This window comes from Cnephaeus nilssonii (genome assembly GCF_951640355.1).
Source record: "Cnephaeus nilssonii genome assembly, chromosome: 4".
NCBI classification, from domain to species: domain Eukaryota; kingdom Metazoa; phylum Chordata; class Mammalia; order Chiroptera; family Vespertilionidae; genus Cnephaeus; species Cnephaeus nilssonii.
Genome location: NC_137075.1, coordinates 62,437,786 through 62,465,428, shown reverse-complemented (window position 1 = coordinate 62,465,428; position 27,643 = coordinate 62,437,786). Strand labels below are relative to the sequence as shown.

The following is a 27,643-nucleotide window of genomic DNA, read 5'->3' as shown; positions in this document are numbered from 1 at the left end:
CCTTCAACTTAAGTTCCCCTGGGGATGCCTGAAACCACAGAGAATACTACACCCCACATATACTATGCTTTTTCCTATATATACCTACTAGTGGCCTAGTGCATGAAATTCATGCATGGGGGGAGGGGGGCAGGGGAGAGGGTGTCCCTCAGCCCAGCCTGCACCCTCTCCAATCTGGGGCCCCTCAGGGGATGTCCAACTGCCAGTTTAGGCCCCATCCCTGGGATCGGGCCTAAACCGGCAGTTGGACATCCCTCTCGCAATCCGGGACTGCTGGCTCCTAACCGCTCACCTGCTTGCCTGCCTGATTGCCCCTAACCACTCTGCCTGCCAGCCTTCTTGCCCCCAACTGCCCCCCCTCCCTTGCTGGCCTGCTTGTCCCCAACTGCCCCCCCTGCCGGCCTGCTTGCCCCAACTCCCCTCCATCCCCGCTGGCCTGCTCGCCCCCAACTGCTCTCCCCTCCTGGCCTGATTATCCCTAACTGCCTCTGCCTCGGCCCCACCACTATGGCTTTGTCCGGAAGGTCTCCTGGTCTAATTAGCATATTACCCTTTTATTAGTATAGATGATAAAGTTTAATTTATAAATGAAGCACAATAAGATAAACAACAAACTAATAATAAAACAGAACAATTATAATTATACTATAATAAAAGTTACGTGAATGTGGACTATCTCTCTCTCTCTCTCTCTCTGATAACTACTTTGATAACCAAGACAGCTCGAATAAAGGGACTAATGGGCAGGTAGCATATATAGTGTGGCTATACTGGACAAGGGGATAATTCACGCCCTGGGTGGGAGGCAGCAGGATAGTGTGAAATTTCATCATGCTACTCAGAACAGTGTGCGATTTAAAACATATGAATTGTTTATTTCTGGAACTTTCCATTTAATATTTTCAGTCTGTGGCTGACTGGGGTAACTGAAACCACATAAAAGCAAAGCCATGGATAAGGGGGAATTACTGTATAGGGTTGGGGCTACACAGGGAAGTTGAATCAATTGTTACCAAGACACTGCATTTTTATCACTATTGACCTTTAAAGAGAGTTTTAAAAGAGTCATTAGGGACACTGTTTCCCTTGCTTTCTGTAGCTGTGTATCAAATGTCCTTTCTCCTCATCCTAACAATCGTAATGGGGCAGCACATTGGGCCCAAATGCCGCATGCCCACGGAACACTCAAAAGGACGCTGCTGCCCAGCACTACCCTGTAGCCTTCGCTGGGGTTTCAGCTTGTTTGCTGACACGCTAACCTGAGTCCGTGAGCACTGACAATATGAGCAAATAAATACTTAAGAGACACAATCGATTCCTTAAGTCCCAAGGTGCTACATGAAGCAGGTTTAAGGAATCTGAAAATTCACTTTGATGAAACAACACAGGCAACAAGCATCCAGCCCTACAGACCACTCCCAGGAGGTTAAGATTAAAAAGACCATAAAAGCGCCTTCAAGTGGTACAGGATTCTGGTAAACTGTCTCTTATAATATATTGACCAAATTAAAATGGAAGGTGCACCAGACACAGGAGCCTCTTGCCTGCGGAACATTTTACTGCATTGATTACAAACGCTGTAGTTTAAAACTTGGCTAAACTCAGAGCCCCTTCATACTGAAGGTCAGTAAGAGGCTGACCTTCAACCTCTGCCCTTTTGTATTGGTTGTTATATTAGTTCCCTAGAGCTGCCATAAAGAACTACCACATAGTGAGCACCTTAGGACAACAGAACACTATTCTCCCACAGCTATAGAGGCCAGAAGCCTGGAATCAAGAGCTGCTGCTGGGTCACGCTCGCCGCAAAGACTCGGAGGGAGAATCCCCCTCGTCTCTCTGAGCTTTCTGGGGGCTCCGACTTCACAGGGCTTTCTTGTCTGTGTGCCTCTGTGTCCTCTCCTCTTCTTATAAGGACACCAGGCATCGGGTTAATCTAGTATGATCTCATCTCCATCCTTAAGTAATTGCATCTGCAAAGACTATTTCCAAATAAAGTCATATTCTGTGGTTTCAGGTGGACATGAATTTGGAGGGGACACGAGTCAACTCACTACAGTTATTAATGAAGAGTCCAGTTTAACTCCTTGGCAAGGATTACTTTGAAATAAAAATACTTGCTGTAGAAACAGGAGTCTACGGAATGTTATCTACACAGCCATCGTAACAGGATCATGGGACATGGGAGTGACCTCATATAAAGAGACAGACTGAAGATGAGCTAAGAAAGGCTGTAAGTCTGAACAAGCCCACACCAACAGCTTCCCCACGTCTCTCTTGCTCTTCTCTAAAGCAATAGAGCTATTTTATCAGAGTCAAACATAAAAATTAAGTGACATTTTTTTCCAGGAAAAAGATGCAGGACTATCTCCCCCTCACACCTCCAACCCAAGAAACACTTATACACAACACATATCAGAGCATCTAAACAAAAGGTGGATAAAGGAACAGGAGGAAACTTTCAAGTTAAATTTAAAATTAAATGTAAGTCTGTAAGAATGTTTCCCAGGGTCTTGGGTGATTCTTACTGAAGAAGTGAAATATGTATGTGAAGCATCACCTGAGAGATGAATCAGCTTGGGTAACTCGACCTCCTTCAGTGTTTCCTTTCTGAAAAGAAAGGACTTTCCATCTGGAAGAATACAATCTCTATTCCTCGTCTCATCTTTACTGCTATAGCGTATGTTTCCTCTAATGAGCAGAAGGTATAAACTCAGCACTAAAATGTTTTCCCTGCTCCATACATTTGATTTAGAAGTTCCAGAAAACCAAAATGGACAGAAACCCCAATTGGGAGCTATTCAGTGTGACAGACACGTCAAGTGGGCAGGCAGCTCAGCAGTCAGAGGCGCAAAGTAGCAGCCGGGGCTGTGGCCATGTCAGGCGGCCTCTCGGGTCCAGGTGTGACAGCCCACAGGGGCATGACTGAGGGGTGAGAGTCAGCCGTGCATCCTGCTTCTGTTACAGTCGCATTTCTTCTTGCCTCAAGTGTGCTAACGGTTCTTTATAGATGCGAAGTCACTGATATGTGGGTACCTCTGCATACTAGATCAGGGCGGGGAAATGTCAATGTCACTTAGCCGGGGGACAGGGCAGACTGAGAAGCCAAAAGCAGGAAGTGATCACCAGAGGCGTTCGAAGGGTGGTTCCAGAGGGAGAACATGTCTAGGATGGGCTGCCTGTCACTGTGGTTAGACCCTCTGGGCTAACCCGTAACACAGAGGTGACAGCCGGCCTTGGCCTGGCTGGCTTCTGCCTTCTGCTCAGACTCATTCCAGCTGCTGTACAGTTTTCTCCTGGTGCAGAAAGCTGAAAGGCTGAAGATAAAGCAGCTGACCACACCCCAGATCATGCCTGTGCCCTGTGGGTTATAAACTGGCAGTCCAGACCATCTGATCCTCGTGAAGTCTTGCATCCAAATCCGAACTCTGATAGGGACATTTTACAATGTCCACAACTCCTTTCCTGGGCAGTTGAAACCCCGCTGGACATGCCCACTCCATGATGCTTGCACTCTGCCGCAGCCAGGCCAGACGGCAGGGGTCACACAGGCCACAGGAGCATGCCATCTCTGCACTGCTCTTCCGAAAAAGGCATTATTATTCATCAAACATAAGAGATGAATGAAACAACCCAGACTAGATGAAGAAGCAACAGCAAAAACCACCTTTTTAGTAAAGGTTGAGTGTGATGATGTTAAGAATGAAAGAGGCAAATGTTCAGGTGAGATAGGAAAGGCCCTGGAACTCACACGAGAATGCCAGTGAAATTACCCAAGAAGGTGAACACCAGGGAGCAACTTACAACATCCCTGGAAGCCTGGGCTATAGCCCATCTAGAAATAGTAACTTCAGAAGAAAATACACCAAAAATAGTAAAGAAAATGTTGCACAAAATGGAAACTTGCTCATCAGACAATCCTATATAATAAAGAGGTAATATGCAAATTAACCCTCACACCCTCACAAGATGGCTGCCTACGACCAAGAGGGCAGGGGGGGTTAGTGAGGGACGACCAACGACTGAACAGCAAGCTGCGTGGGGCGACCAGGCCGGCAGGGGGGTTAGTGAGGGGCGACCAAATGACTGAACAGCAGGCTGCATGGGGCGACCAGGCCGGCGGGGGGGGGGGGGGGGGGAGGAGGGCAGTTGGGGGCAACCAGGCCAGTGGGGGGGGGAGGGGGCAGTTAGGGGCAAAAAGGCTGGCGTGGGTGTGAAGTTGGGGGCGGCCCAGCCAGCAGCGGGGGCAGTTAGGGGCAATTAGGACAGCAGAGGGGGCAGTAAGGGGTGACCAGGCCAGCGAAGTGGAGGGCAGTTAGGGGCGATCAGGCCGGCAGAGGGGGGCAGTTAGGGGTGACCAGGCAGGCAGGCTGGTGAGCGATTAGGAGGCAGCGGTCCAGGATATTGAAAGGGATGTTTGACTGCCGGTTTAGGGCCTAAACCGGCAGTCAGACATCCCCCAAGGGGTCCTGGATTAGAGAGGGTGCAGGCTGGGCTGAGGGGACCCCCACCCCCATGTACGAATTTCATGCACCGGGCCTCTAGTAAAAGCAATAATAAAGCTAAAATGATTACATCCCCATGTCAATAAGGGACAAACATATAAATGAAATAGACACAAAATCTAGTACATATTTAATGTTCATATGTGATAAAAGTTTCATCGAAACTCCCCAGGGAAATGAAAGTATTTCAAAAAGTGGCACCCTAGCTGGTTTGACTCAGTGGATAGAGTGTTGGCCTGCAGATAGAAGGGTCCCAGGTTTGATTTCAGTACCTTGGTTGCACACTCCTCCCCAGCCCGGGCCCTGGTCGGGGTGTGTGCAGGAAGCAACCAGTCGATGTGTTTCTCTCACATTGATATCTCTCTCTGTCTTTCCCTCTCTCTAAAAATCAATGGGAAAATATCCTCAGGTGAGGATTTTAAAAAAAAAAAAAAAGTGGCACCGGACAAATTGCTCATCTGAAAAAATATTACGTTAGATCATACTTAATACTAATACCACAATAAAATTTATATAAATTAAAAATTCAATTTTTAAAATAAAAGCATTGCACAGTAAGATTTATGCAATTTACTTGAGTCAGGTAGTAAAACGTGTTTCTAAATAAAAACAATGGAAGATCACAAGTCACAGAGACATTTCATGATATAAAAAGTAAAGATATTATTAAGTCGAGTCAAAAGATAAGCAATGAGCTTTGAAAATATATCTGCATCATATGACAAAAGTTACTATCTACCAGAGATAAACTAGATAGAACTGAAGAAAAAAATTAATAAAATAAAATATGCTAATACAAAATGGTTAAAGAATAGTAACACATTTATCACAAAAGAATACTAATAGCATGACAATAAAAGGTAAAAATAAAGTTAATCCTTAATAACACCTTTAAAATACAAATCCAAACCAGACATTCTCTATACTGTTAGCAGGGATCTAAACACTCATCATGTTGGCAAGAAACGCAGTGAAACATACACTTTCCTCCATCAGAGGTACAATTTGTGGGCAGTCAATATGGCAATATTCTTTAAGAATCTTAAATACGGACACTCTCTTTAGATGTAACATTTCATTTCCAGGAGTCTATTGAAAGGAAATAATTAGAAATAAGTGTTTATCTTTGAGGATAAACATCACTGCTTTTTTCATGAGCAGAACACGAAATAAATAAACTACACATAAAAGACAAAAAAATCCACCTAAATATTAGTGAAATTTTTTGAAAATTCTACATTTATTAAAGAAATTTAGATGATGGTGAAAAATTCCTCACCATAAAAACAGTACTAGAAAATTTTATAGGAAATTTCTACAAAACTTTCAGGAAATTGATTCTCCTAATTGTACACAAACTCATTCTAACAGTAAAAGGATAATAAAGAGAAGAATTTCTTACATTATTCTATGATGACAATATAATCTCATTCCAAAATCCAATTAACACATTTCACTCAGGAATTCATGCAAAAATCCTAAGCTAGGTATTTCCAAACCAAATTCAACAGTATGTATAAAAGATTATACAGCATAAACAAGTAGGAGCCATCCAACCCAAGAAGAATGGTTTTAATAACAGAAAAATTCTTCAATGTAATTCACCACATTAACAAATTAAAAAAGAATAACCATATCATTTTATTAAATGAAAAACATTTTTCATTTAATAAAAAATATACACTTTTTTACATTCAGTATTATTTTGTATTAGTTCCAGGTGTATATCACAGTGGCTAGACAATCACATATGTTAGAAAGTATTCCCTGATATTACTAGTACCCACCTGGCACCATGCATAGTTATTACAATACTAGAGGCCTGGTGCACGAAATTTGTGCACATGTGCGGTCCCTAGGCCTGGCCAGCAATCGAAGCGTGAGCATCTGGCATGGAAGGGCAGGTCCCAGCTGACCTCTGGGCCCTGGGCAGCACCTGGGCCCCAGGACCCTGCGTGCCCTCATCCCCCGAGTCATGGTGCCCAAGTCCCCTCGTGGAGATGTAGTGAGCACAGCCAAACACCGCGGGCCAGGGTGCAGCGTGGGCCTCTAGGCTGCCCAGCAGCACCACACAGAAGCCGGATGGGCAGTGCGCTCTCTCCTGGCTGGCCTCACAGACCAGCTCCTGCGCAAACCCACGGGGAGCCCAACCAGCCCCTGTGGCTACGGCCCGGCTCACCCGGAAGACATGGCGTCCCAAGGAAGGATAACAGGGGGAGTGAGAGCCAACTCGGCGGGCACCCCGCATTCTCAGCACACTTCTGTCCCACCCGCCCCCAGGTAGCAGGCGAGAGGTCACAGCGTGTTGCCAAAGCCTGCCATGTTCCACGCTGCCCCCTGGTGGTCAGTGCAAATCATAGCAAGTGGTCGAACTCTTGTTCGAATGACCGCCCAAGGGGGCAATTTGCCTATTAGGCTTTTATTATATAGGATTATTGACTATATATTCCCTATGCTGTACTTTACATCCCTGTGACTGTTCTGTAACTATCAATCTGTACTTCTCAATGCCTTCATCTAAATTTTATTGTCTTTAAATTCTGGCTTTCTCACTTTATAAATGATTTATCATTGGCTGTGTTTTAATTTCCTAAAATTTGTGCATATACAGTAGACAGTCTCATAGTCAACTTCTTCTTAACCAACTTGACAAATTAAAAGCAACTCTTCAATGGGTGGGCTACAGTCACACGCCTACTAGTGTTTGCTCTTAAACCTCTTCAAGCCAGTTATATTGATTATGTATTTATATACCTAAATGTGACATGGAGCAACAAAATACGAGCACAAAAAGAACTGCTGTTTGAATAAAAACTCTGTAGAATGTTTCGGTGAATTACTAAAAAAGAAAATTGCTATCAAGTGAGGTAAGGTTCAGACAATTGTCAATCAATCGGGAGATTTTTTTTTTTTAATATAAAATGGTTTATACTTACTACTTCTCAAGTATCTTTTAAAGTCACACTCTAGTTTAATGAACCCCAAATAGGAAATTATAGACTCCAAAGCATGGAAGTGACTCATGATGGAAAGATGTTGCAGAACTCCAATTTCACTCATCATCAGAGAAGTTTGTTAAGGACGCGTATGCATTTTAAATCAATTTAAACATATGTGTTTCAGGTTAAGACATTTTATGATCCTCAGCTTCAATTGACTTTTGTTGACAAACTAGTTACAAGACTAATTAAACTAATTTTGACAAACTGATTTTAAGTCTGGCCAAGTTTAATTAGTTACAAGACTAATTAAACTAATTTTGACAAACTGATTTTAAGCCACCTATGTCAAATCAGGTGGCTTCCTCTGCATTTGTTTTATAACGGAGGAGGAAATTTTTTTTTGAGCAGAATGATGGTAGGGTGGTTGGGTGCAGAGAAGAAAAGGGAAAAATGTGAGAAAAATAGGGGGAAGAATGCTATTGAGATTTCTAAGCAGCAAAATTAAAAGTCTGTGCAAAAAATTTTAGAATATTTAGGTGCTGTGATAGCTAATTATAAGGTCAGTACAATAATGCAAATGTCTCAATTCCAAAAAACAACACAAAAGAGCTAACAAAAAATTTAGCAAGTGGTCATTTAATCTAGTTGATAAACATCATGCTATATAGCAGCAAAGCTTATACTGTGTGTGTGTGTACACATATATAGTAGGTCAGTTTTATAAAACATTTTTATTAAGGCTTAAGTGACAATTTCACTATATACAAATAAATTTTTATGTTATGTATATACCTTTGAAACAGCCATGACAATCAAGATGATAAACATACCCATTACTCTCAAAAGTTTTCCTGTACCCCTTGGTAAACCCTTCTTCTCAACTCTCGCATTCCACTGTCCTCATACAACCAATGGTCTATTTTCTGTCACTATACTTCACATGTTATAAAATTTTCATGTGGAAAAAATCATGTAACATGTACTTCTTTTACTGGCTTTGTTCACTCAGCATAACTATTTTGAGTGTTGCCCATTTTGCTGCGTATATCAATAGTTCATTTCTTTTTATTACTGAGTCATATTCCCTTGAATGGATATAGCACAATTTATTGATCCTTGTACATGGACATGAACATTTAAGTCGCTTTCAATGTGGGGCTATTATAAAGAGAGCTCATAGTAACAGGTGCATGTGTCCACTGTCCTGCCTTTGACATTCATGTACAAGTCTTCATAAGGACAAAACTTACATTTCTTGGGTAAATACTGAGGAGTAGAATGTCTGGGACATATCATAGGTGTTATGTTTATTCAAAGGGTGATGCTGGGTAATTGTTTATCTGCAAAAATTAAGTTATATCATATCTCATGCTATAAACCATAATAAAATGTATATGAATTATAAGTTAGATTTTAAAAATAAAAGCATAAAAAGCTGAAGAAACCACCAAAGAGGTTGTACCATTTCACATCCTACCAATGTGTGTGAGTCTAATTTGTTCCCTGTCAGCTGTTTGTAAGTTTTACAGGACACAGGACCCACTGGCTATGACAACACAGCTTTGCCTAATTTAAAGGAATCAGAGCATAAGTTGCATATTCTCAGTCATTATGAAGGTGGATTTTTAATTTCTGCCCTTTCCCTGTTGCACAGATCATAATTTAAAAAGCAGTAAAATACATTGATAAGAGCAACAGCATACATTCATTAAGTGTTTTCCATGGGCTTGATTCTACGTAAACCATGTTGTAAATACCCTATAAAAACCCTATGAAGGTGAACACTAAGATAAAACCATCAAACCCATTTGATAGGTGAATAAACTGAGGGAAAGAGAGAAAAAATTACTAATGGTCACAGAGCTAATGAGTGGCAGACCCAGAATTTGAACAAGGAAGTCTGAGCCCCAAGCTTTAGCTTTTAACTGTTACCTGTATCCCCTGTTACCACCTACACATTCCTGAGTTCTGGTTACGTTGCTTACAAAGCTATGAATGATCCCTAACATTTCTTTCCAGTTCTACCTTAGACAACTGATGTCATATCTTCAGGAAAGAGATTATGTAATAACCCTGGAATATCATTTTGCACTAATGTGTTAGAGCAAATGCTGAATCCGTACAATACAGGCAATCCCTCTTGTCTGCAGTGCTGCTTTCCAAGGTTTCAGTTACCTGCAGTCAACTGAGACCTGAAAAAATTATATGGAAAATGTCAGAAATAAATAATTTGTAAGTTTTAAATTTCACTGTTCTGAGTAGTGTGATGAAATTTCACACCTTCTGGCTCCATCCTGTCCTAGACATCCCTTTGTCCAGTGTATCCACATTGTATATGCTATCTGCCCATTAGTCACTTAGTAGCCATCATGGTATCAGCTAGGTTATGAGAAAGATAGACACCACATTCATGGATCTTTTAGTACAGAATTATATGGTTACTAGAGGCCCGGTGCACAGCATTCATGCACGGGGGGCAGGGGTGGGGGGTCCCTCTCACAGTGATGTCCGCCTGCCGCCGGCTTAGGCCTGCTCCCAGCAGGCAGACATCCCCCAAGAAGTCCTTAGTGCTGCTGCGAAGGCGAGAGAGGCTCCTGCTACCGCCACTGCGCTCGCCAGCTGTGAGCCCCGCCTCTGGCTGAGCAGTGCTCCCCCTGTGAGAGCACACTGACCACCAGGGGGCAGCTCCTGCATTGAGCCGTCTGGCCCCTGGTGGTCAGTGCGCATCATTAAGAACCAGTCGTTCCACCATTTGGTCGATTTGCATATTAAGGTTTTATTTTATAGGCTAATTCTTATATTATTATTGCTCATCTCTTACTGTGTCTAATTTATAAATAAAACTTTATCATGCGTGTGTGTGTGTGTGTGTGTGTATGAAAAAACATAGTATATATAGGGTTTGATACTATCTGTGGCTTCAGGCATCCACTCAGGGTCTTGGAATTTACTCCCAATGGATTAGTGGGGACGACTTTGCCAACATTTCTACATAATACAAAATCATCACAGAAATGACAGAATGGATATTGATTAAACCAACTCAATGGATGTCACCTATTAAGTACAAAAGTCAGGTGTTTGTTTATTTGTGTTTTTTAAATATATTTTTAATGATTTCAGAGAGGAAGGGAGAGGGAGAGAGAGATGGAAACATTAATCATTAGAGAGAACCACTGATAGGCTGCTTCCAGCACATCCCCCACCAGGGATCGAGCCCGCAACCCAGGCATGTGCCCCTGACCAGAATCGAACCTGGGACCCTTCAGCCTGCAGGCCAATGCCCCATCCACTAAGCCAAACCAGCCAGGGTGGGTGTTTGTTTTTTAAATATATTTTTATTGATTTCAGAGAGGAAGAGAGAGGGAGAGAGAGATAGAAACATCGATGATGAGAGAGAATCATTGATCGGCTGCCTTCTGCATGCCCCCTACTGGGGATCAAGCCTGCAACCCAGGCATGTGCCCTGAGCAGGAATCGAACCGTGACCTCCTGGTTCCTAAGTCAATGCTCAACCACTGAGCCACCACAGCTGGGCCAAAAGTCAGTTTTAAACAGTGAGAAGGCATTTCAAAGAACATGGCTTATTAAACAAAGTGTTTTCCTGGTGGAAGGGGGTGGGGAAAGGCTGTTTCAAAAGCAGGGAGACTCATTATTCACTGTATCCCATGCTGCTGTCATGTTACAAAACCCAATCCAGTTACTAAAAGGCATTACCATAAAGACGCCTGGCTGGTAGATAACCAGGTCAGCAATGGGTTGAGTTTTAACAACTTTTTGGTATTCATTATCATCCTCCTGAAAGGTAAAACAAAGGGTAATAGTACAGCCACGTCTTTGTCTAAAAAGAGCCTAAGAATCCACTAGGGACAGAGGGCAGCGCTTGCATTGGGAAAGCATGGAAAACAACACTTCCTAGCAGCAGCAGCAGCAGCAGACTGTGACATCGACCGTGTTATACAGAATATTGACTCATAATCAAAAAAAGAAGAAAGGTTGGAGAAAATAATCAGCATCTCCCAGCACTCTGACAAGAGAAAGGAAACTGCTCTACTGGCAAGATTATGTCCCGGTAGAGAGGTCTTAGATTGTTCAATGACAAACCAACAGGTTATAATACCTACTGGGTGCATAGCACTAGGCTGGACAGGAGGGGGACAGGTGGACAAGTGGGGGTGGGGGTAACATACAAACAAGAAAGAGAAAACAAGATCTCTACCCCAATTTGGAGTTTAGCACCAAGTTGGGGAAAGGGCCGGAACTGATCATGTCACACTCGGTGCCAGATCAACAGTCATTCACCACCCACACCTTTGCTAACACTAAGTACAGCCCCTGTGCCAAGTCCCATCCACACGCCGCCTCCTGTAACCCTCCCCGAATCATGTGAGGCAGGCTTTGCTCATCCCCTTTTTACAGATTACTATACTGACTGGGGAAAGCTCAGGGACGTGCTCCTGACCCTGTATCTAGCAGGTGGTAGAGTTGGGGATCCAAAGCTGCTGTGTAGGTACTGGTAGTAAAACTCGCCAGAGCCTTCAGAAACGCAATGATCCCTCTGGTTAGGGAGGGCCTGGAAGGCTTCCTGCAGGAAGAAGAGAAATGAGTGTCCAGAGAAACTGAAGGGACAGAGGCCAAGAGCCTTAGGAGATAAGGAAAGGCCTTCCGACAAAGGCCGGACAACTACCTAGTGGAACGTGGTCAAATAAATTCACAAATGCTCACCAGTCACTTCACATGCCAGGCTCTGGTGACACAGGCATGGTCCCTTGCCCTCCAGGGACTCGCCATGTACCGAGGGAGGCAAACACCCCCAAGTGTCTGGGGAGAATGGGTCTCCAGACACAACTCTTCCTGAGGCTCTGGCACAACCGGTGACCCCATCTCTCACACCTGAGCCTAGAACAGGTGTTTCTCTTTCCCAGATGGCATGGCTGCCACAAGTCAATAGTATAAAGTCAGTTCTCAATTCCTACACCTCATCAGCTTTGAGCTTTTAGTATTTTTCTCAAATATGATTGCATTATCTCAAATTAGGAGAAGAAAAAAAAGGCTTTAAAATATTTGAATATTATCCTATTTTAAATTGGAATATAGAATATAAATGTGATCATAATATGTAATTGCATCCCTCCCTCTTCCTTTCCAGTCATTTGTGGGAAAAGGATAAGGCAGGTGCCAGCAAGGGCACTGGGGGTGAGGGAGTGGTGGCATGGTGGCCCCAAACAGTGAAACACTAAGTAAGGGACCCAAGGGTGTTAAATTGGAATTTCAAATACTGGTGTGAATTCATGGTTTTCAAAATAGATAGATAAATGGACAGACAAACACCCACAGAGACATAAATGTATGTGTTTAATAGCAGTAGTACTATGTGTGTATATAGACAATCAATCCTCATTATTTGTAGATTCTGTATCTGCAGATTCACTGACTCACTCAAATTTAATCACAAAATTAAAACTCATAGAATGGCCACTGCCGTGCTCATGCCACTGGGTGGAGAGGCCCAGCCTGCACTCTCTGCTCCTTCCTCCCAGCCTACCGCTGTTGGTAGGACCTGTCTGCCGCTGTCTCTGAGACCAGTCATCGCTCACTCGAGTAGGATGCCCCCAAAACAGGAGGTGATGTTATTAAGCCACCCCCAATCGTTGGAAGATTTGGAACCTCCTTGAAAAGTAGTATTGTTCGATTGCCAAATGTTGGAAAATTTACCTCCTTCAATGTATGCACTAACCGATATTCAGGCTTCAGCAGAAAACGCCCCCTTCGGCACTGCTGACCCTAACAAGAGCCGAGAGCCTGTGCCAGATGAAAGGCTTGATTTCCTTTGCCAGGACCACAGACCAGCAAGCAAAATCCCTGCCTTTCTAAATGCAGGGGGCAGTGCTGGTCTTGATGGACAAGGCCTGGGAAATGCCTTCTTATCTCATATTAGTGCTTGTGATGGAGTCTTTCATCTAACACGAGCTTTCGAAGATGCTGATATCACCCATGTTGAAGGAAGGACAGGTCCTATCCGAGATGTAGAAATAATACACAAAGAGCTCCAGCTTAAAGATGAGGAAATGATTGGGCCCGTTATAGATAAACTAGGAAAGGTGGCTGAGAGAGGAGGAGGTAAAAAACTAAAACCCGAATATGACATATGTGTAAAGTCAAATCCTGGGTTAGAGATCAAAAGAAACCTGTTCACTTCCATCACGATTTGAATGACAAAGAGATTGAGTGTTACTCTTGACTTCAGAACCATGGTCTACTTGGTTACTCTTTCGGAAAAAGACTACATTAGAAAAAAACAATGGTTGATACAAATTAAAGAGTGGGTGGACAGATCTGGCCCAGGTGCCTTAGTCCTTCCTTTCAGGGGGCCTGGAACTCAAGTGGCAAGAACTGAGTGCTGAGGAGAGGCAGAAGCTTCTGGAAGCCCACCTGACACAGAGCGCTTTGCCACAGACCATTAGGGCTGAGTGTGCCGTGCTCAGCTGGAATACTTTCTCCCTGCAGCCCCCTCGAAGTGCGTGCATGGACCCAGGAGAGGGACGAAGGCTCCTCAAGCTGCAGGAGAGTCACACAGATTTTCAGAAAGGATTCACTGTAGCTGAAGTAATGAAATACAAAGATTTTAAGAGGAAGATGCTGAAAATGCAGTCAAGGCCGCTGGAAAGTACAGACAACAAGGCAGGAATTATATTGTTGGAGATGGAGATATAATGTTCTTCAAATTTAATACACCTCAGCAATGGAAGAAGAAATAAATTTTAAATATTACTCAGATAAACATAAAATTTCCCAAAGGCATTTGATTTTTTTTTTTTACATTTAAATTTTTGAAATCTGAAGGGACACACAAAGTTGGGGGTGGGATCTTCTACAAACAGAATTATTTTTGTTTTAAAATTAAAATACTGTGGCCCTGCCGGTGAGGCTCAGCAGTTGAGTGTTGACCTATGAACCAGGAGGCCATGGTTCGATTCCCGGTTAGGGTACATGCCCAGGTTGCAGGCTCCATCCCCAATAGGGGGCATGCAGGAGGCAGCTTATCAATGATTCTCTCTCACTGATGTTTCTATCTCTCTCGTCCTCTCCCTTCTCCTCTGAAATCAATAAAAATATATTTAAAAAATAAAAGAGTGACTTCAGAAGCGAAGTGACTTAAAAAAAATTAAAATACTTTGTACCTCCAATGAAATGCCAGCTCTCTGAAGGCAAAGTGAACAGCTTTACCTTTCACATGATTGAGACCCTACTCCAAACTGTAGAAGTTTTTAAGGAACCATATTAGTCTCAGGATACTTCATTGATCTCCATCACGTATGCCAACCAATCCTGACACTTTTCAGAGAAAGTAGAAGGGAGAGAAGGGGGGAAGGATGGTCGAAGAAAAAGAGAGAGGGAGAAAGAAAGAGACATCGATATGAGAGAGACACATCAATTGGTTGCCCCCCCTCCCCCCGACATGAGCCCTGAACAGGACAGGGAGTGAACCTGCAACCCAGGTACATGCCCTTGAACTAGAATCAAACCCAAGACCCTTTGGTGCCAGGGCCAGCATTCTAACCACTGAGCACACCAGCCGGGGCAAGCCTGACACATTTGACAGGGAGGACAATGTGGCTTGCTCCTTTTTGAATCTAGAGATAATGCATGTTTTACAGCATTCCAGATGTCTACACTCAATAAAACATCTGTAAAAACAAACTCATAGCCCTTCCCTGATTACTTTTCCTGGTTATTTGTGGACACAGGCAAAGTGGTAAAAACTTTGATTTGCCCAATATACACATTCCCAGCTGAGGTCCAAGACAGCAATGTTCTGCCTTTTTGTCTCAGCTCTCAGGCTGTAAACAACTGTCCTTTTCGCAGTTTATTCAGTGTCATGACTTTCGAATTTTTGTGTTTTTGTTGGTGATTCAGCTGTTTAAAATGTCCCCAAGCGTCGCGCTATCTAGCTCCTAAGTGCCAGGAGGCTGTGATGTGGCTTATGGAAGAAATATGTTAGCTAAGCTTCATTCAGGCTGCAGTAACAGTTCTGTTGGCCACTGAGTTTAATGTTAGTGAATCAACAGTACTATATATTAAATATAGTGTCTCTAAGCAGAAATGCACATACCATGGAAGTATTTTGAAGAGGATGCATAACAGAGCAGTGAGTATGATGAGGAAGGAAGCACAGGAGCAGCATTCCTCTCTACTAACTCTTCACCCAGCACCACAGCAAAGCACGGCCAGCGCAAGCCCACACACCGCCAGGCACTGCGCTGCCTCTGTCCTCCCCGCACAGCCACAGTTCCTGCAAGAGTTCTCCACACCGACGGGTCTCTAATTCCTTACCTTGTTCCTCTTCTGGCTTCTGCCGAGCACGGACAAGGTCACTCCTGCCTTCCCTGCGGATAAAACAGGCATCCCCTTTCCAGTCCTTGCCTGTCTGCACAGCACCGGACAATACTGGCCACTCCAGGGGACTCCCTCAATCTGTCTGACCCACTCCTTCTCCGTTTCCTCTGCCGGCTCTCTTCCTGGCTTAAGCCTCATGGTTCTTGGGATCTCTCCTAGTCCCTCTCCTCCTTCTCTGCACCCTTGGCTGGTGGATTTCATCTGCTCTCACCAGGACTGCACGCAGAGGCCAGGCCTGTCCCCTGTGCTCCTTATCCAAGTCTACACTGTCTCTCCCCAAGATCTTTCACAAGCATATCAATTTCATCTCATTCAAAAATGAGCTCATCCCTTCACCCCGGCCACCACTCCTCCCAAACCTGCTTCCCTTCCTGAGTTGCTCATCTCAGTGGCACCAACATCCACCCAGTTGCTAACCAGAAATGGGAGCATTATCCATGACCTGAGTCTCTCTTGCATACCCACATCCCTCAGGTCTGACAACTTTAACTCCTAAGTGTCTCTCAAATCTGTCCTCTTCTCCTACTCAAGGACACCATCATCTTCTGCCCAAATTATTGCAACAGCTTCCCTACTGCCCCCCACCTCCATCTTTTCTTGAACACACACACCACATCTCAGCCAGCGGTCTTCTCAAGTTCATGTCTGACTAGATCCCACTTAGCTTAAACCCTTGAATGGACTCCTACTGTTCTTGGAGGGGAAAAAGCCTAAACCCTTTACTAGATATCATAAAATCTACTTACCATAAAATCTACTCTAACTCTATCTTAAACCCTCTGCACCAACATTATTACAATATTTCCCATTTATTTATCTCTTGCTATGAGAAAAATGCTCCCAATATCCAGCAGAATGCCTGGCACTTTATAGATGTTCAATAAATGACTGCTGAGTGAATAAATGAGTCAATTAGATCTAAGGGAGGGTAGGCTAACTTAATACTTAATGCAAACTCAAATCTTCAAATGTATAAAAGTATTAATCAGGTGACTCAAATCCTTGGCAAAGGGTTAAACATATCAGATAGAGTTTGCACAAATTATAAGCAGCTCAAGGTCAAGGTCTTTGAGGTTAAGACATTAGAGAGAAAGAGGGCAACATACTTGCTTGCAGTTAAGCAGGTAACATACTTGCTCACTGTCACCCACCACATGGCTTGATTCCACTACAGTGAATGTGTGTGAGGCCCATTGCCCATGCTGTGTTGACAGTAAACTCAACGAGTGGAATAGTGGGCCGACCCAGGGACCCACACAAAAGAACGGGGGAGTCAGGTCTGCTACACATAGGGATCAAAAAACCCTAACGAACAAAAAACTAAACAGGGAACATATACAGAAACTCACTTGGTACATGATGCTCTGAAAGGATCGTTTTGAACCTTTTGTTCGTTATTTGTTACATTTTCCCCAAAACTCCACTAAGTTACAGCCATTCTGGAGGTTTGCTAAAAAGTATAGACCAAATCCTGGCCTGTTTTGCTCAGTGATTAGAGTATCAGCCCCCGGACCAAAGGGTCTCGGGTTCAATTCCCAGTCAAGGGCACAAGGGCACCTACCTCCTTTGCATGCTCCATTCCTGGCCTGAGTCAGGGCAGCATGGGGGAGGCAACCAATTGATGTGTCTCTCTCATATCAATGTTTCTCTCTCCGTCTCTCTCTCTCTCTCTCTCTCTCTCTCTCTCTCTCTCTCTCTCTCCTTCTCTTCCTTCCTCCCTTTCACTCTCTCTAAAAATCAATGCGAAAATATTATCAGACTTAAATAAAGACTTAAATAAAGACTACCTGATAATATTTTCCCATTGATTTTTAGTCTTTACCTGATAATATTTTCCCATGGATTTTTAGAGAGAGTGAAAGGGAGGAATGGGCCAATGTGCCCCCAACTCTGTCACCCACTTTACTTTAGGTACCACTGGGAAATCAAAGGAGAGATGGAGTCAAGAAAAAAACAAACATGCAAAGGCAATGGAATGAAGGCCATGTTAGTTTAAAACCATCGCTGAAATGGAATCAGTAATCTAATTAGGAAGGAGGTGGGGCGCATCAGCCTTTCAAGCCTCAGAAGAAGGTCTCCATGTCTGCATGACAAATAAAAAGCTACCACAACTTCTGTGACCCCATGATGGCTCCGTTGCCCATTAAGCATTGAGAGAGGTCCTTTCCCTGGAGGAAAGAGAAAGTCTAAGAGGGTCTAGGAGTGCTCGGAGAGCCGGAGAAAGCCCACAGCACAAAAAGAAAGCGGCCTCCAAGGGCCCCAGGGCTGCAGGTGCGAAGATTACTGCTGTGAACAGACACAGCAGCCTCCCCACACGGCACACTCGGCAGGACAGGAGAAGAGGGCACAGCACGCTCCAAGCTCTGATGGTGGCGCCACCATAGCCAGCCAGCCTCAGCCCACCATGGGGCAGGCTGTGTGCCAGGCCTGTGCTGGGCATTGCCTTACAACACGATGAGGAGGGTACTTCCAACTCCCTTCAACATGGAAGACAGAAGTATAGAAAGAAAAATTTTGCAAAAATGTATAAGTCTAGAAAATGATGCAGTTAGGACTTGAACCCAGGTCTGCCTGTTTCAAAATCAATGACCTTCTGTTTGAAGTACCACTTCCAGTTACTCACTTGTGAATGATTGTTCCTTCCCAGACTGAAAAAGGGGATGCCTCCTTCCTCTCACAAAAGAATCTGACAGTGAGAAAGGTAGCGGTAATAAACGGCGAACGAATGCTTTATCACTGACGTTACACCTGGACTAACACAATAAATGCTTAAGCAGTGGATGGTCGGTACAATATTTGGACTCACCACTCTTCATGGAGAAAATGAAGTATGTTCTCCAGGCCTGGATTCCACAATCACTGAAGTTTTTACTATTAAGCCACTGGTGTTCCTTTCCGTCACGTTACCATCACTAACACTATCAACTAATACTCGTTAACTAGTAACACTGGTTTTACACCAGTTATTATTACCACTATACAATTCTATGAAAATGTACCGCATGTATCCAGGAAGGCAAATTCTAATGATCTGTCCCTCAACGGTGGGGTTGTAGCAGCATGCACGTGTGAAGTGGCATTTAGAAACTGAGGCAAACACAGTGGGTTGGCTCCCCTGTAGCATGGAGAGGCTAGAGAGCTAAGCCTTACATACTGTCCAGACTTATTTGCCACTATAGTGCCCAGCGTGCCTTAGAAACTCCCAATGAGACAGGCTCCCAGGCGACTTTGATTTAGAACTGAGCCATGGGGGAGAGGGGCAAAGGGCCTGGCCACCCCAGAGAAGCAATTTTTGCTTTGCAGGAGGTGAACTGAGGGAGCTGGAACCTCAAGCCCTGAGTTCCTACTTCAATAGCTTCCCACAGCAGCAGCCACAGCCCCTCTCCCAATTCCGTAGGAGAAAATGATTCTGGGGGTGGGGTGTCCTGGAGGCTCAGCCTGGAGTCTATTCCTCGAAACCTTCTAAGGGTTCTGGAAGCACTCACCCCCTGGATTAAATCTACTTTAGCTTTAACTCCCTGGAGTGGATTTTGTGTCTCATACAGGAAATGTGAGCAATAACAAGAAGCTCATCACTTTTCCTAGTTTATTAAATTCATAAAATATTCGGTATAAAATACTTAAGCCACAAAGGACAAAGAAACAAACTCAATTTATTTTAATTATATTTTGGTATAATATCATTTGGGCTAGGGTAATTCATATGAACTATAGTATACACAATTTTATAAACCTAAACCTACACTGTAATTTACCTCATTCATAAACATGAGAGAACTTGACCTACTTTCTAATGTATTCCGCTCCTTGTTGTCTGCATGAATCTGCAGTGACATTTTAAAAGTTGCTCTAATAATTTCCATTATATGAAAATGCATTTTTCATTGATATCACCTTTGATTTTTCTCCCACAAACAAAATACTGTTTTCTCAACAGTTAGCCTGCAAATGTCATAGGAAACAAGGTGGACCAGGCAGCTGATACAAAAGGTTCACCGTTCAAATGGGGTCAATATTGGGTTTCTTGATGGGGGATGAGGGTGGGAAGAGAAGGAGGCAGCAAAGAATGAGACAATTTTTCCCAAGTCCGCACCATGTGCGATGGTGGGTCTGGCTCTCTCTTTGTATATAACTTGTAGGAAATTATAGAGCCTGGCTTTTAAAAATAAGAATGATCGAACAATATAATGCTTCTATGCTGTCCAATAATTCTCCAATCGCAGGCCATAAAAAAAGAAGAAAAAAGAAAGAAAAGAAATCCACTTCTGTTCAGCCACCTTCCAACTACATCCACATTGTGACCATCAGCAGCCTCCGGAACCTGGGCCCGTTCCCGCTGACAAAGGCCTCTTTAATCCACTGGGATGATCCTTCTGAGCGAGGCTTTCCTGTGTTGAACTTCCTATGTCTCCCAAAAGCCCAGAGCAGAGTTTGGCAAATGATGGTCCACAGACTAAGAATGGTTTTTACATTTTTAAATGGGTGAAGAAAAAATAATTGAAAAAATAATGATATTTCATGATAAATGAAAATCTTGAAATTCACATTTGTGTCCATAAATCTAGTTTACTGGAACACAGGCACCCTCACTTATTTATAAATTGTCTATGGCTGCCTTTTGCACTCCAACAGCAGAGCTGAGTAGTTGCAACACAGACAGTAACCTAAAAATATTTACAACTAGGTCCTTTTCCGGAAAAGACTGCTAATTCCTGGGCTCGAATGTGAAAGCCACAGCCCTGGGCCTGGCAATGCAGGTCACGGAAACCTGGATCTGACCAACCTTCCTAAGCCCTATTTTCTTCCACTTGAAGACATACGTCCACTCCCCGGAAACGCTCATCTCCATCTCTCCCAGACATGCATGCTCCCTTTCCGTTTCCTGCTCCAAAGCTCTGTTCAGTCTCAGCGGCGTGCAGACATTCTTCTCGCTCTTCATGAAGGGAATCACATTATACATACACTTAACTTCTATGAGGTTAAGAAGAAAAATGATTTTAAGAGTGCCCAATGCTATTCTCCACAGCACTATTTCTAATAGTAAAAGATGAAAAACACCCAAATGCCCGGGATACAAGGATATTTTTTTTTCAATTGCTACCTAATGAGGAGGGAGAAAACAGAATAGAGAGGGGACTGGGGTAAAAGCAAATAGTTCTGATTACGCCTTATGTTATAGATGAGGCTTTGAAACCTTGACAATATTGTGTAAAATTATTTAAATTAAAATGGGAATCTCTAAAAACAGAAAATAAAATGAAATCAATGAACCTAACTGTGTATCCAGTTAGAGACACAATCACAGAGAAAAACTATTCCAAATGTCTTTAAAACACAGTTTGTTGTGTATATATATATATATATATATATATATGAGATAAAGCAGATACAAAACTATGATGGTATTACTGAACTGGGATTCTGGGTGGAAGCTAGTAAAAGTCCTGTACTACTGTGCTATATACCTGAATTTCACCTGGAAGTATTAGTATGAACTAATAATCGGTTTTATCTCTGATCTGTACATACAAACATACATGTATATTCCCTAGTTTGATCCACTAAGATCTAGAAACAATGATAAATCCAGTAGTTATAAACATTCCTAATTTCTATATTGTGCCTCTAAACACTCAAAGAAACCAGGGCTTCTTAAAGAAATTATGACTCTAAGTCTGAAATAAGAAATGGATAAGACAATCCTGTAACATTTTGTTGTGCCACAAAGTACAGAAAAATGCAAAAACACAAGTCATGTCAAAAAGACTAGGAATTAGCTCCCATAAGTCACTTGAATTAACTTCTACTGGTCAAATAGGTGACAATTCCAGTATCAATAAGAAATGCATCAATTATATTTACACTGAAAAGAAGAAGGAGGAAGAAAAAAGCAAAAGAAAGAAAGAAAGAAAGAAAGAAAGAAAGAAAGAAAGAAAGAAAGAAAGAAAGAAAGGAAGGAAGGAAGGAAGGAAGGAAGGAAGGAAGGAAGGAAGGAAGGAAGGAAGGAAGGAAGAAAGAAAGAAAACCTCAGTGATCACTTTTAGAGGATGCTGCTAGGAACTCATTGTTTTGAAAATAAAGGGAAAGTATCAAGCATTTATCCTGACTTTCCTACATGAACCTCAGGGTAAACAAATAGTTGAGGTTAAATTTATTTTTACATAAGTATTCTTGTATATAAACAAGGAAGGAATGATAGAATTGTAATAACATGTTTTTATAATCACTAATAAATTAAAAAATCGAGGCAATAATCATCAGTGACTAGTATGTATTTTTTAGTGAAAATACGCCGTCTGCCTGTGATGTATGTAGCCTTGGAGGAAAAACAAACAAACCCAGATCTGAATCTGACTACTAGAGATATAATAAATCACAGAAAACACATGTAAAATGGTATCATCAAAGAAGCAATAGTGAAAACCCAGACTGGAAAACTCTATAGCATAGTTTTTTAACCTCAGCACTACTGAGATTTGGGGCCAGAGAATCCTTTGTTATGAGGGGCTGTCCTGTGTTCAGTAGGATATTTAGCAGCATTCTTGGCCTCTACTCACTAGATGCCAATAGCAATCCTCAGTGGTGACAACAAAAAATGGCTCCAGACATGCCAAGTGCCCCTAGATGGGGGAAGGGAATCCTCCTATTTGAGAATCTCTGCTCTAAAAGGACAAACAACTCACTTTCCTCAACAAACAAATCACAAGAGTAGGGGTGGGGGTGGCCGGGGGATACAGTAGGGGAACCTGTAGATTAAAAGGGGATTAGAGACATCAATTCATTGCAATGTGTAAATTTTATTTGGATCCTGACTCAAAGAAACTTAAAAAGAAGTACTATAGCCTGGCCGGCATAGCTCAGTGGTTGAGCGTCAACCTACGAACCAGGAGGTCACGGTTCGATTCCCGGTCAGGGCACATGCCCGGGTTGCGTGCTTGATCCCCAGTGTGGGGTATGCAGGAGGCAGCCGATCAATGATTCTCTTTCATCATTGATGTTTCTATCTCTCTCTTCTGCTCTAAAATCAATAAAAATATATTTTTTAAAAAGAAGTATTATAAGGTAATTGAGGAAATTTGAACATTAATTTGATACTTAATGACATTAAGGAAGTAATGGTAATTTTTATGTTTTTGGTGTGATAAGGTAGTTAGATACATTTTTAGTCCTATCTTTTAGAGCCATATACTGAAATAATAACAGAGGAAAAATAAAATAGCAAAGATGCACATCAAAATGATTGGTAGGAAAAGAACGGTATGTATTGATGAAATAAGACTGGCTAAGAATTATTTAGCATTGAATCTGGGTAATGGGTATATAGTTCACCATACACTTCTCTTCACCTTTGAACATGTTCAAAAGTTTCCGTAATAACAATCTGGCAGGCAGCTCCTCTCCCACTCCTCTCAATGAGCATGTAAGTCCCACAATGACCATGGCAGGGATGTAAGAATTTACAGTTCTCTGGGCTTGCTCAGTTTCTAAGTGTCTCTTGGGGTCCTATCTGGATGCCAAGAGTTCTTCTATTATTTACAACGTGGCCCTTAAATACTGGAGCTAACTACTTAGCAGCAAGCTATTCCTAAGTTTTGAGAAAAGCCCACAGTATTGAACTGACTGGGAGACAGGATAATTGCGTCTAGTGTGACATCTTCTTAAGGGATGGTCACGAGCAATTGTATTCATATGAAATTTTTGCCTTAAGTGCTAAATTTAGAAGTTCACTCCCAAGTAAAGAATGAAATTTTGCTCATCTTAGAAGGAGCCAAGTCCCCACTATCCCTAAACAGCCCACCTCAGACCCTCAAAACTTACATCAACTAACCCAGAAATAATTGTTCCTTTCTTTCGAAGGCCTACTCGACTCATTAGAAATACCCACTTCTTTCTCTAAATTTAATCTCTTCTGCTTATTCACCATAGATACTGTGGTCTCTCTGGAAATGTGTAGACAAAAACAGAACAAGGCCATGTCATTATATCCTCCCGCGTCCATTTTTATGTCTGTGCTTCCTAGTTCAGGGTATTGAATGTGTTTCCTCTGAGTCCCAGCTTCTGAGAAGAGTGGCCAGAGGGGGCAAGAGCCTCACTTGCACCGCTGTCCCCCACGCCTGCATCAAACTTCCCAAATGGACGGCAGAATTAACCGAGCATCCTGAGCCGAACGGTCTCCTGCAGGGGAGACTGTGTCATGACTCACTGCTTACAGGGGTCCTCAAACTTTTTAAACAGGGGGCCAGTTCACTGTCCCTCAGATGGTTGGAGGGCCGGACTATAGTTTAAAAAAACTATGAACAAATTCCTATGCACACTGCACATATCTTATTTTGAAGTAAAAAAACAAAACGGCAAAAACACCCGCATGTGGCCCGCGGGCCGTAGTTTGAGGACGCCTGGCTTAGAGGCAAAGAAATGAAAGAATATATAATGTATGGGGGGAACACTTAGGGTCCAGAAACAAGAAAGACTTTTTAAACTTCATTTATTTCCTTCTCTCGCTGAGGGACTGAGTCCTATCCAAGTCTTCCTGAAGGTACTTTTCCGGGTGTAGAATAAAATATTGACCAAGATTTAAACTGTCCTAATAGATTTGTCCCTCGAAATCACTGTGCCCAAGTGTCACTGGGCTTCTATAACTATTAGGGTCAGTGACCTTTGTATAATGGAACCAAAAATGTCTCACACGGATTACTTCTCTGCTCAGCACTCTTTCCTAACCTTACAAGCAATCAACAAATATGAAAATAAAATGTCGCCATGTCAGAATTAATCATGCAAGATGATGGTAGGTTACTTTGGACCGCTTATCATGATCAACTTTAAATGTGGTTCAGCAGCCTAGTCACCACTGCAACAGGGTAAATACTGACTCCTATCTGTTCATTAGGTCGTGACCTCACTAAGGCCAGATACCTCCTCCATCAGGAAGTGAGGCCCATCTCTGAAGGTTGCCCTGTCATTCAATACTTAAGGAACTAAACATAAAGAGGTCAGATGTCTGGAGACTGAGCACTACTTGCACCAAGACAGCACATGTTAACGCTGCCACCTTGACCTAATGGACGTAACAAAGAGGGACCCCAACCGCTGCCACCCACTCGGAGATAACAAGTTCACGGAGAGACGGCTGCTTCCACTGCCAAAGCTCCCGTGGGGTCTGCATAGTGAGGAGGGAGCAGCCGGAGAGGGAAAAACGCCAACGCTGCATGAGGGGCCCCCCTGCCCAGGGCACCCGCCGTCCATCCAGTCACTGTCATCATCGTCACTTACTAAATACAGCTACACCAGAAGATGTAGGCAGACCCCTGCATTCATGAGAGAAAAGGAAGTGTGAAAAGTAAAACTTGATTGTTTTTTCAACCTTCCCTCTAAAATAACTACCAAAGCACACCATATATTAACCTTTCGCACTCGGATGTCGAGTGTGACTCGACATGGTTAGCATTAGAATAAAGGAATCGAGAAAAAAGCAAGCGAGTGCAAAGGGTTAAGATAATCCAATGTACCTGACTCACACACATACTTGAGGCTCTAAGAAAGCATCTGGGTCAACAACCACCACTGACAAAGCACCTTTCCAACCTACCAGCAGGGCTGAGTAGGGAGCCCCATTCCTCACTTCAAATTCACAAAGGGAACATTACGCAGGGGAGGATATTCCCGTTGCCAGTCACAGAATTCGGTACCATGAGCTGCTGGCCACACAGCAGCCACAGGAGGAGGTGATGGGGAATTAAGCAGAACTGAATTTCCTGGAGCAGCAGTACTTTTCTGGGGAAAGATGAAGGTCTACCGAGGAAAGTAAGATGTTCTGAAGACAGACGTCTTCTCTAACCTGGGAAACCACAGCTGGCACCGCGCCTCAGGCAGACCCAAGGTCTAAGACAGTGGTCGGCAAACTGCGGCTCGCAAGCCACATGTGGCTCTTTGGCCCCTTGAGTGTGACTCTTCCATAAAATACCTCGTGCGAGCGCGCACGTACAGTGCGATTGAAACTTCGTGGCCCATGCGCAGGAGTCGGTTTTCGGCTCTCAAAAGAAATTTCAATCGTTGTACTGTTGATATTTGGCTCTGTTGACTAAAGAGTTTGCCGACCACTGGTCTAAGAAGCACTTCCCAGTGGAGGCCTTGGAGGCTTCCCATCCGGACCTCAAGATCTTGGTGTCCAGAGTGTCAATGACAACATCTGTGCCATGGAGACACCAGGCCTCAGAACCAGGGTGTTAACACATCAGGGCCTCGGTGAATGAGGGCGAACTTCAAAGACCAGGCTGGTGCCCCTTCAGAGACAGCAGGGCCTGAGGTCACTTTTCTAACAGTAGTAACAGCTTCTCCTGGCCATCAGCACTTACTTAGAGGCAGGCAGCACCCGGAAATCAAAATGTTCCGGCTGAAGGTGGAGGGGGAGGGGCTGTGGGAAAATAAAGTGGGTTCTAGGTAAGATGGGAAGACAGAGTCTAGGAAATGGTGAGGCTTCGTTCAAGGCAGCCGGTGAGCTGTGAAAGGGAGAATCCATTCAAACACGGTCTGCAGAGGGGTCCAGGTGTGAGGGCAAGAGGCTCAGAGAGGAAGGAATGCAATCCCACCACACCATTTGGCTGCCGTGGGAACAGCAGCTACCTACCTATATCAGAGTACATGCTGCTTCGTGGTTTTAACATTCAGAATCAAGTTACAGGTAAATCCTAGAAGCCGTTACCAGATTAAACGAGATATAAAATTAAACGTAGAGCTGCCCAAAATGCAGAGGATGGATGGGAGGGGGGGAGTGTCTCTAGGAGACAACAAGAAGAGGCTGCGTGTGTCATCTGAGGGGCACAAGGAAAGACTGACAGCGTGAATCAGTGCGGAGAGGGAGGGAGATAGGGATGCTAATCAGTGATCACAACAAGATACCAAGAAAGTGCCTTCAAATCCAATAAAGTGAGAAATGGTGCTCTACGCATTACATTTACACCCATGGAAATCCCCACAAAAGCAGCGAAGGATGATCTACGGGGCCGAGGGGCGGGGCTCGCGGGGAGGGGGGCGCAAGTTGTTGAAGTGAAGGAGTTAGGATAAGGCATGTTGCTTTTCTATTCTGTAATGTTTTCTATTTCTAGCCACTTGCATACTTGACTTTGACTGATATTCTTTTAAATAAAAGATCCTTGATAAAACAATTGTTTAGATCAGTAGGATTTTACTTAAGTTTTATCAGCCCTTACAGTGCTGTGTGGAGACCCCTGCAGCGGGACCTAAAGTGTGTTTACTTTATTTTAATCTTAGTCAAGTCATGTTTAAATTCTACAAGTGCACTAGCCATTTTATGGTTCTGAAAAGCTGTCCAATTCTGACTTGTTGTAAACAGAATAAAATGCCTCTGATGATCATTCTAGATCCTCAGAATATGGGACTTCATAGCAAAAAAAAAAAAAAAAAAAAGTGGTTCCGAAACTTTTGCATTCCATAGTAGAACAGTTAAATGCAGGCACGAGCATTCTAGAACATTTGAGTCTATGAAATCCAATCAATCGTTAGACAGAAAAGGCTCAAATCTTGAGTTCTTCAGGAGGGCTTTGTAACATTGGAAAAAAAATTAACTGATAAGCATAATTACCCTAAAAAGCTCAAGGAAACAACACATTCTATTATGCCCATGGATAAGTTTAATTATGAGAAACAATCTGGAAAGTGTTATTGTTGTTGTTCTGAAACATGTACTAAGCACAGACAGCAGAGTGAGGACCTGGCACATGTCTGGGAACCCTGATCAAGGAGATGATGCTAATGAGCACGGTGCTAATTAGGACTCCAGCC

At 43.2% G+C, this 27,643-nt stretch overlaps 1 protein-coding gene and 1 pseudogene across 2 annotated transcripts in view; one reads left to right on the top strand and one right to left on the bottom strand.

Moving 5' to 3' along the window:
* Positions 1-27,643, bottom strand: part of TLN2 (talin 2) — a 410,048-nt gene that overhangs the window by 208,028 nt on the left and 174,377 nt on the right.
* On the top strand, positions 12,524-14,219 carry LOC307098146 (obg-like ATPase 1; annotated as a pseudogene). The gene has a single exon. The product of its transcript is annotated as an obg-like ATPase 1 (transcript).